The sequence below is a fragment of the Arvicanthis niloticus genome, chromosome 17 (genome assembly GCF_011762505.2).
Source record: "Arvicanthis niloticus isolate mArvNil1 chromosome 17, mArvNil1.pat.X, whole genome shotgun sequence".
NCBI classification, from domain to species: Eukaryota; Metazoa; Chordata; class Mammalia; order Rodentia; family Muridae; genus Arvicanthis; species Arvicanthis niloticus.
In genome coordinates, this window is record NC_047674.1 from 23,135,476 (window position 1) to 23,146,304 (window position 10,829).

At 38.2% G+C, this 10,829-nt stretch overlaps 1 pseudogene; it reads right to left on the reverse strand.

Annotated features, from left to right (window-relative positions):
• Nucleotides 1-7,691: 7,691 nt before the first annotated feature.
• Nucleotides 7,692-8,616, reverse strand: LOC117722455 (glyceraldehyde-3-phosphate dehydrogenase pseudogene; annotated as a pseudogene).
• Between the last annotated feature and the right edge of the window lie 2,213 nt (nucleotides 8,617-10,829).

A 10,829-nucleotide genomic window follows, 5' to 3' on the forward strand; every position in this document is an offset into this window, starting at 1 on the left:
CCTGACCTATTTTCTCCCATGCATCCAAGTCCCAATGAGACCATAGTTGCTGCAAACATGAATATTCAATCCTAAAACCACACCCTGCTCCTCTACTGATTTTCTGCGAGCACCATTCTGAGTAGACTAGCTCAAGGAAGTTTGAGAGTAGCAGAAGGCAAGGGTACTAGCTTCTGGACAATGGTCGTTTTAGCAAAAAGGAAAGCATGTCTTGGTACCAAGTCAGGATTGCTCCCCATAGGCAATTCATCATTATGGTAATATTTGTCAAACGCTTTGATTGGCTGACATTATTCTCACAAGTAAAACCTCCAAATTTTAAACTTCATATTGGCACTATTAGTAGACTGAACCTAAGACATGAACTCCCACTAAACCTCTTTAAACTCGCAACACTTGAATTGCCACCCATGTTTATGCAAAGCATGACCAATGCTGTGACTATATTATTATCCGTTTGAAATTAGAAAGACTACTGACAGATTTAACAAAAAAGGCACCTAGAAAGCCTATGCCAGGCACTTGCCAGCTGAGAAGGTATGTGGCAGGATTTTTTTACTACTGACCATGTACTCACTACTGAACTAACTTAATTCATGGAAAATTTCTATCATGGCCCACGCTTTTGTAGAAGGTATAATCCAATAAGCCACATAACATTAGTCATCCTTAACCATGAGGTTTGAGGTATATACCTCTCTATGCCAGATAACTGTGTATGGCATAAGTCAAATACTCAGGTCATGTGACTTAAAAGAAGAATCTAGAAAAAAAAACATACCTATTTCCCACATATAATTCTAATTTTATGGTGAGTGTTCTCCTTAAGTTATATGCAAGATAGCAGTCTCCTCTGAGATTCAGGTCAAACCAGACATTATCCAAATGGCATCAGCAGGGATCCCAATGGTAGAAGGGGAGGTTTTCAGATGGCAATGGCCTTACAAGCTATTCAGAAATCCATAGAGCACTAATCGCCAGTGCAGCTGTTGTTGCTATAGGGATGGACTCCTGTGAGAACTCCATCTGCTACAAGGGGGACAGCTTGGAAAACCTCCTCACAGGTCTTAAGGAGAAATGAAGCAAACAAATGACTCATTTGGTTAGGAAGGCTAGGAAAGCAGCTATTTCAGCAGATTCCAAGCATATGCAGGACACAAATCTTTTGTCCAAGTATAGAAAGAAATTTCATAATCAGTAGCAAACCAAGTCAAATTTCAATTACTTTGAACAAGTGCATGTGAACCAACTTTGCGACTCTTTCATGTTAAATTTAGCAAATGAACTTTTATTTAAGTATTTAATCCACATTTTCCAGGACAATTAATACTAGCTTCCAAACAATATTAAGGGCTCATTTAACAGGACCATCTTGAGAAATGCAGCAAAAACAGCCTTGCATGATATGCCCATATGGAAGGTAGGGCCATTGGCCAGACTGAAAAGGATTAATTCAAGTTTGTCTGCAGTATATTTTTGTTACTATTTTTCAATACTACACAGAGAGATTGATAATAAACCCACATTTGTACAATTACTTTGAAATTCATATAGCCAAGTAAACTTCAAGTAAAATAAGATCTGACATAGAACATTTGGGGGGAAATGTAAAATCCATTTAAAAAAATCTTAATTCTTATCCAAAATCCAGGATCCTAAAATGAAAGTGAACAGAAGAGGGATGTTTGAGGATATTAAGTATTTGAGGACGTGTGTGAAGAAGCCACTATTGTGTATTCTTATACTCTCTTAAAGACGGGCTTTGCCAAGTTATTTGTTAGTAGAGTCTAACAGCTGCTGGATAACCTGCTTTTCATTTTGTCTAAATGTAAAATTACACACTTCAGTTAATACAACAGGACAAGATTTTGATAAACTGGATCCTGGGGGAGTTTCCTAAGAAAAGAGCATTTCTGCTTGGAAATGACCTTTCAGACTTTGGTTCTTCAACAGCCTCACTACTCACACTTAACACTGTAGCAATTAAGTGTTACAGGGTGTGTTAGCCAAAAGGAATATCTCTACATGTTAAACCTACTGTACCTGTTCCTAAACAAAATAATCATGTGGCTCTCATACGTTCCTAGTGCAGAAAAAAGAAGAAGGAGTTAGACAATTGAATACCTGTAGTCTAAAATTTGTCTTGTCTCAAAGGTTAAAAGAGAGAAGAGGGAATTCTCTTTGTGCAGTCGATAACACATTCTGACTGAGGCTTACCATCCTTGTACATGCTTCAGGTGTCCTGGATTCCAATTCAAATCAAGCAATTTTCGTGGGTTCCATCTTGCATCTGTGACTATATCTTCCAACTCTCCAAAGTCAAGGGCATCCACCATCATTCTCAATTTATACAGCATTTCTATATCTTCTTATTTCTACTAAATTACAGTGATTGGTTACAACATTCCTATAACATCTCTCTTCCATGAGGGATGTGGTCTTCTTAGTCAAATCCTCACTTCTCATGTGTTAATGAAGTCATATATTCAAAGCACTTGCACAGAAAAGACAGGGACACTTTTAAACTAGGCAAAAGAGGTTTGCAGTCCTTCATGTGACACATAAGAAACCATCTGTTCTCTTGATTTTTAAGTCTGGCCTTGAATGCAATGTAGGAGTAAATTCCCAGATATATTCATTTATATACTGAGATTATCTTGGAATTATTTAATATTTTCTGTATAGCTTTCCATGCACATCTTACACTTTAAGTTTTGTTTTCTTATTCTATAAGAATTTACAACCCTCTTAGAATGTAACCCACTTAATAGCAAGGGACATAGAAAGATGGGTTCAGAGTAGAGAGGACCTGACAAAGAATGGTCAAGTAATTAGTTTTGTCAATTTACAAATATCAAAAGGAGAAGTCTATGGAGGAGACATAGGCAAACCGAGGGACAATAGGAAAGAAATTAATTTTGTGATATTTGACTTTAAATAAGTATATTTGATGTTTACAAAAATCCGACCAACAATAGCAAAGTATCTCAGTAAATGTTGAATTCGCCAAGAAAATGTAAACAAAGATTCATATTTTTCAAAATGCAAAGAAAAATTAGGAGTTAAAGAATCTACATGTCTCTGGGATGTGCATACATGCTTGTATGTGTGTTTGCATGTGCATACATGCTGTTTTTTGCATGTGTATATAGGTGTGTATGTATGTGTGGGATATATATAATGGCCCACAGCTAATGTTGGGTGTCTTTCTTGACTGCTCTCCACTTTATTTATTGTAACAGGATCTCTTAATGATCCCAGAGCTCACTGATTCATCTAATCTGCATAGTGGGCTTCCCCAGAAACCTTTGTCTATGCCTCCAGATTGCTAGTTTTACAGGCAAGTTGCCATGTCTACACAGGTGGTAGTGGTGGTAGTGGTGGTGACAGTTGTGTTTTTAATATGGATGCTGTGGATCCAACCTCAGTTCTTACACTTACGTGGCCAGCACTTTATCCATGGAGCCATCTTGCCATGTTGGAGTGGAGAGCTTGTAAAAGGAGAAAGAATATGGACCAAACAGAACTCATAAACAGGTTTATAAATTCAAGGGCTCTCAAAAAAAAATAGCCAATGCTATTTTACCCCCAGATACATTTCTCTAATTACTAAAACTACCAACTGAAATGATTACGTCAATTAAATAGGTAGGAAATGGGAAGGAATGGTACAATTATATAACTGACCTATCCATCGCTGAGGAAATTTTTCACCAGGACCTAGACCAGTGTGGCAATTTTGAGTTCATCATCCAGGAAGAAGGAAGCTGAGGGCTGCCTCATCTAATTCTTCTATTTCATGGAAACTTAGTCCCAAAGAGGTCACTACCTGCCGGGCCTTTGTTCCTTTTCTTCTTTATTTGTATCAAATAGAATCAGTTGAAACCTAGAAACCAGGGTGGTGCCTTATAAGCCTCTCTGACTTCTCCTCTAATCTCTGGCATCTGCATAACAGATAAATAATAAAGAAGCACACTGAGGCATTCACCAAGAGCTGCATCAGAAATTAAAGAAGGGAATTTGGAAAGAGACTGAAACAATGCATTACAATATATAAACTATATTATGAATTTAAAGATAATTCAGGAAATTTCATTTTATCGGTATCTTTTATGTGTTTAGATTAAAAGACGGGAGAAAATCACGTAAGATGAGCTAGATTTGCATTTCTAGGACCATCATGGGGAAAAATATTAGATTAAGAGGGTATGGCATTAGAAAATTCTTTTAAGAAAAGAAGAAAGGGATAGGGAAAATAACCCTTCTGTAAAGCGCTTGCAAACACAAGGACCTGGGATCAGCCTGCAGAACACTCAAGGTTTGAAAAAATGGTGTGGCTGTGCATTCTTATGATCCCAGCCTTGAAAGGTTGAGGCCGTGGGTCTGAGCCTCACTAGATGACTAGCCTGGCTCGGCATCCTCAGGTTTGAGTGTGTAACCTAGAATAACCATGGGATCCATGGAAACGCATGGGATCCAGGAAAGTGAGAGACCACGTGAGGAAGAGGGGACAAGGAGCCCTAGAGAGTGACAGTAGGACACAGGTGCTATGAAGGGAGAAAGATGGGAAGGAGAATATAACTAAACAGGGGGAGCATAATATGGAGGGAAGAGAGAGGAGGGGTAAATAACACTGAAAATGACTTCAAAGGCCAAAGAAAAACCTATTTTATAAGCGTATTTAAAATGTATAATATATGTGCACATACATATAATAAATCATATAAATAGACTTAAAGAAAATATCACTTTTGTATGAATAGTGCTCTGGCAAGATAATAATGCAGTTCCTTTAAATGTTATTTATAAAAAAAGAAAGTCAAGGGTGATTCTGTATGCAGTCTTTAGAGCCAAACACTACCTTAATAGAAAAACTATTTTTTAAAATGCCTTAATGCCTCTTCCCATAAGCTTGAGAGACCAAAGACATGAGGTTTGTAAACATGAAAGTGCTTTGTAAAAAATATGCTCTATAGCCCTTAATTATCTGTGTGTGTGTTCATCACATAGCCTATGAAACCCTACACCTTTCATTTATTGGTACTTCATAAGAAAACACATCTCCAAGGAGGATACACTTTTCAGGCATAAGGACCTCAGATCTATGACGTGTTCAGGCCACCACATTTAGCATGCACTTTTGATTTCTCTCTGACTTTACTATCTAATTTATACTTCCGTGTTGAGGTCCTGTTGCTGCTTAGAAAGCAGCAGGAGCAACCATGTTTCCCATGGGATAGAGTTGTATTAGAACGTGCCACAAGCTATGTGACCTAGAGCCTTGTGTAATGTATCAGAAAGAACACAGATCGTAGAGTGGGTGACAAATGAGAGCCCAGCCACTGTATGTTGTCATTACTGACTGGCAGCTCTGTTCTGGACTTGCTACCTACAACACCACAGTCACTAATTCATAGTCAATTTCATCAACCTAAGTGGGTACACCACTTAAAGAAACTGGGTCATTTCTCTGAGGTTACAAATTTAGTAGAATAGAGAAACAAGAGAAAGGATTGTCTGATCAAAGCCCCTTGTTCTTACTCTGGCACTCTGTGATCTGGAATCTGGTCCTGTTATTGGTCATTGCTTAATGTGTTTATATGCATTTATAGCTTACATGTATAATTATATGTATATGTTTATCCACATACTTATATTTATATTTAAATATAAATTTATATTATTTTATATTTATATTTATATTTTATTTATATTTATATTTTATTTATATTTATATATATTTGTATTTTATATTTAATTATATATATAATGATATGCCTATGCTAATGTATAACTACTTAAATTAGTCTATTTAAATTTGTAATAAATAATACATGTGTAATATATAATGGACAGTATATAGAAAATATACTTATATACTTTTAGAATACAATACAAATATTTTTGAGACAAAATCTTATGAAGATGGACTACAATTTGATATGATGACCGTACAGTCCTTGAATTCAGAGATTCCCTTGCCTCTGCTTCTTGAATGCTGAGATCAAAGATGTATGGGACCACACAGAGCTAATATTTGATTTAGAATTGCCAAAATAACATGCAAGTTTTAGTCATTATAATTTAAAACGTTCTTCTTGAAAACATTTTTTTTATTAAACATGCTGACAAAAAGTTTCTTGGGTTGAGATATTAACCTTTAAACAAGATTTCTTTCAAGGAACCCAAGTAAAAATAGGTGTAAAGTTTCCTTTCCAAGCTTCCACCTATTTCCAAGTCTGAAGAAAGACAGAAAGGATCATTAATCACAGGTAGAAACATTGATAGCTTGAGGCCAAAAGAAGCAAATGAGTTTTTCCATGTTCTGCTGTTTGAAATATACCGCAATAATTTGTTTATCACTCTCTGCCACAAACCAGGAAAATTAATACAGGCCATGAAGTAAGAGGTTAACCCCATCAGTCCTAACGAACTCTTTATAAAGTGATTCTTTCGTTTTCTGGAGTAAGTCTCTTGTTTGTATTTTTTGCATCGTGAAAATGTTGCAAAATTTGTCTAGTGATTTCTATCTTTCTGTGCAACTTTCATACATTTGTAAAGGTGTGCAGTATCTTTACATCTTTACCAACAAATTAAAAACACTTTTCCTACCTTAGCACATACAGCGTCTTATGTCACATTCAAATGATCATCTTAAACAAAGAGATGTTTATTCCCCCTGGATATTTCTTTCCTACCTTAACTTTGCATATGACAAATCTGTACATTTTAAGCAAATCCTTACATTGTGTCATTTTATTCTAATTTAAAATTTCATGGTTTTGATATAAATTTTCTGATCTTATCTTTATGTAAAATCTTTAGAGGTCTTAATGTTCTATGCCTGAATAACACAACTTAAGATCTCCTGGCAAATGTATTAGCACACTTCTCCACACACTCCCATCTTTCTCTGCTATAGAAATCTGATCTGATCTTTGTCCATAAAGATGAATATGACCTTTAAGTAATCCAGTAGACTTCCTTCTCCAACCCACGTGCAGGTATAAATGTATTTCTAGTACATCATTATTTTCTAACAGCTCTTCTTCTGTCCAAGATGTCTATGCCTTATCTCATCAACGCTCAATATTTATCTAGATTTTCAGGCATAAAAAAACTAATATGCCCATAGCTAACCAATATTGTATCTATGACATTTGATACCAATGTAATGAGTAAAATCCCACAACATCACATGCACAAAAGCAAAGCCTAATAAAAAAGACCTTTCAAATTGTTTTTTTAAGTCAGGAAAACATAATCTCTCAGATCTCAGACACCCTAACAGCAGTCTGCATTGTTATAAATGCATGGAAGAAGACTGTAATAGCCTTTTTATATGAATTTATGTTTCACTTAAGCGTGCATGCAGAATAGCCATGTCCTCACCCCTCCATGGGTCATGTTCATCATGCAGAGACAGAAACAAAAAGGGTCCACAGATTATTTATTCTTCCAGCTGCCTCAATCAAACTACCTCATGATACATTTAAGTAAAAACAAAAGAAAAATAAAAATGTCTTTCATTTTTGGGAGGTGCAGCAAACATTTATTGGTGGTATTTCAGAGAGTAGGGAGGGCTCCCTAGACCCCTCCTGTTGTTATGGGGGTCTGGGAAGGAAATTGTGAGGGACATGCTCAGTTTTGGGGACAGGGACTCCTCAGCAACTGAGGGCCTCTCTCTTGCTCTCAGTGTCCTTGCTGGGGTGGGCGGTCCAGGGTTTCTTACTCCTTGGAGGCCATGTAGGCCATGAGGTCCACGACCCTGTTCCTGTAGCCATATTCATTGTCATACCAGGAAATGAGCTTTACAAAGTTTTCATTGAGAGCAATGCCAGCCCCAGCATCAAAGGTAGAAGAGTGGAAGTTGCTGTTGAAGTGACAGGAGACAACCTGGTCCTCAGTGTAGCCCAGGATGCCCTTCAGTGGGCCCTCAGATACCTGCTTCACCACTTTCTTGATGTCATCATACTTGGCAGGTTTCTCCAGGTGGCATGTCAGATCCACAATGGACACATTGGGGGTAGGAACACGGAAGACCATGCCAGTGAGCTTCCTGTTCAGCTCTGGGATGACCTTGCCCACAGCCTTGGCAGCACCAGTGGATGCAGGGATGATGTTCTGGGCAGCCCCATGGCCATCACGCCACAGCTTTCCAGAGGGGCCATTCACAGTGGCAGTGATGGCATGGACTGTGGTCATGAGCCCTTCCACGATGCCAAAGTTGTCATGGATGACCTTGGCCAGGGGAGCTAAGCAGTTGGTGGTGCAGGATGCATTGCTGACAATCTTGAGTGATTTGCCATATTTCTCATGGTTCACACACATCACAAACATGGGGACATCCGCAGAAGGGATGGAGATGATGACCCTTTTGGCCCCACACTTCAAGTGGGCCCCGGCCTTCTCCATGGTGGTGAAGACGCCAGTGGACTCCACAACGTACTCAGCACCAGCATCACCCCATTTGATGTTAGCGGGATCTCGCTCCTGGAAGGTGGTGATGGGCTTCCCATTGATGACAAGCTTCCCATTCTCAGCCTTGACTGTGCCATTGAACTCGCCATGGGTGGAGTCATACTGGAACATGTAGACCATGTAGCTGGGGTCAATGAAGGGGTCACTGATGACAACAATCTCCACTTTGCCAGATGCAGAGCAGAAGGCAGCCCTGGTAACCAGGTGCCCAATACGCCCAATATGGCCAATTTGTCTACGGGACAAGGCTGGCACTGCACAAGAAGATGCAGCAATCTCCAGAACAGGGAGGAGCAGAGAGCCATGTCCTTCATTTCTGATGTTAAACACACTGAGGTTAGTCTAAAGAATATTGAGATAACTCATAAAATGGAATAATGAAGGATTTATTTACATTGGTTGTTTGGTATTGGAAAATAGTGAACACTTTCATAGGGACCTCTTTTGTATTGTATATAATGTTTAAATGTCTGATTTCACCTATAAATTGTCACTTGAAGAAAAATATCTATGTGTTGCATTAATATTTTCCATATGCTCATCTGGAAGCTCAGTGGAGATGGAATGTGCTAGAATATTCCATCGCACAGATGAATGAATAAAAGCATAAGTGAATGCTGCTGTCATAAACCTTTCTGTTTATGGAGAGTCTCAGTCTACATTTTTGTTACATGATATTCTTCACAGAAATCAACATGCTAACCATTTGTTGTGATCATTTCAAAGTGATTTAGATCATCAATGCCATGATGAAAGATAAATGAAACATGCCAGGCACAGGTTGCATGCCTTAAAATATTCCTGATTCCTTAACAGTGAAGACAGACCATGGTGGGGGGGGAAGCATTAAAAGGCTCACCGTCAAACAAATCAAATCTGAGAGGTCCACCTGGCATATATTTAAAAAGGAAATTGTCTTCTGTGACCTTTACAAATTCAATGAAAGATAATATACTCAAGGTATCAAAATGATGAAAGGTGTGTTTGCTAAGAATTAAGAGAAGTGGCAACGCATAATCTTACTTTCAAAGTTTGTTTTGTAAAAAGACCATTTCACCCTGGCTCATGGAACATTGAATTATAGAATACTGTGGCTGTCTGTGATGAATGTAGAGGTCACATAATGTAGAGGACAATACCATATAAATATGGCATATTTTAAAGAGAAGAGAATATTTAGAAGATAATCAGTCAGTTTGACCTTTAAATCACCTACTCATCTTAGTTTAAAGAGATCAACATATACTTACTTCTGTTTTCATTCTTTTTAATAAGTAGAATATGGGACATAGTTTCTGTTATTTTCGATACCTACTGGTTCATTCTATAATTCTGCTAACTCTTCAATATAAATGAATACATACATGCACACACATGCACATACACAAACACACAAAAGGAGGAACTACCACCACAGGATCCTATTACTTTTCCCTATAAAAGCACAGCAAAATGCCTCTATATAACGAAAACACCTGGGAAAAGTAGTATTACCTTACTCCTCCTACCTTCCACAATTCATCTATTTATTAAATATTTATTTTTATCTAACCTGTGCCATGAGGTATTATATGGTTACAAGATCAGCACTTAAGAATGCAGGCAGAGATCCTGAGACATGGCATTGTATATTTTAACATGGGAAGATGTGTGATAAACATCATTAATAAATGAAGGAAGGTAAGGTGTCCCCTCCAAAAATTAAAAGTAAACAAGTAAGTGTAGAGTGAAAAATTATAAAGACGGAACTGAATGTAAGATTTCAGGCCCTCAAGCCTCAGGAAAAAGAATCCACCTGTGGGTGGGGAAGGCCCAAAGCAGGAAGACACATTCCTGACCACAAAAAAAGATACAAGTCATCTAGGTGGGGCTATGGCTGGAGCAAGTGAGAAATAGTTAACCTGAAATAGTTGGTAATGACAGGGTAGGGCACAGTGACATGGTAAAACTACATTCTTGAGAAGAATGGGTGTGCAGAGTGATTTTCACATGACTCTAAATCATTTGGGGTAGGTTCCTCTGAAATGTTCCACTATTTTTATGTTATGTATCCTTGACAACCCCTCACCCCGCTTCCCACTCCCCTGGTTTGTGGTTTACCCCTTTAAAAACTCTCCTCAGACTGACTGGCTTCGTCAAACTCTACTCCTGCGAGAGTGTGCAGTTTGACCGCTGGCTGCTAGCTCTCTTCCCTAATAAACCTCTGCTGATTGCATCCAGGTATGGTGTCTTGGAGTTTGTGGGTGGTCGCAAATTTCTGAGGCTTGAGTAAGGGTCTCCCGAGTTTAGGGGTCTTCATAAGTATGCTGAATCTCTGAGGGAAGTGTCAGCCTTTAATGAGATAGGTA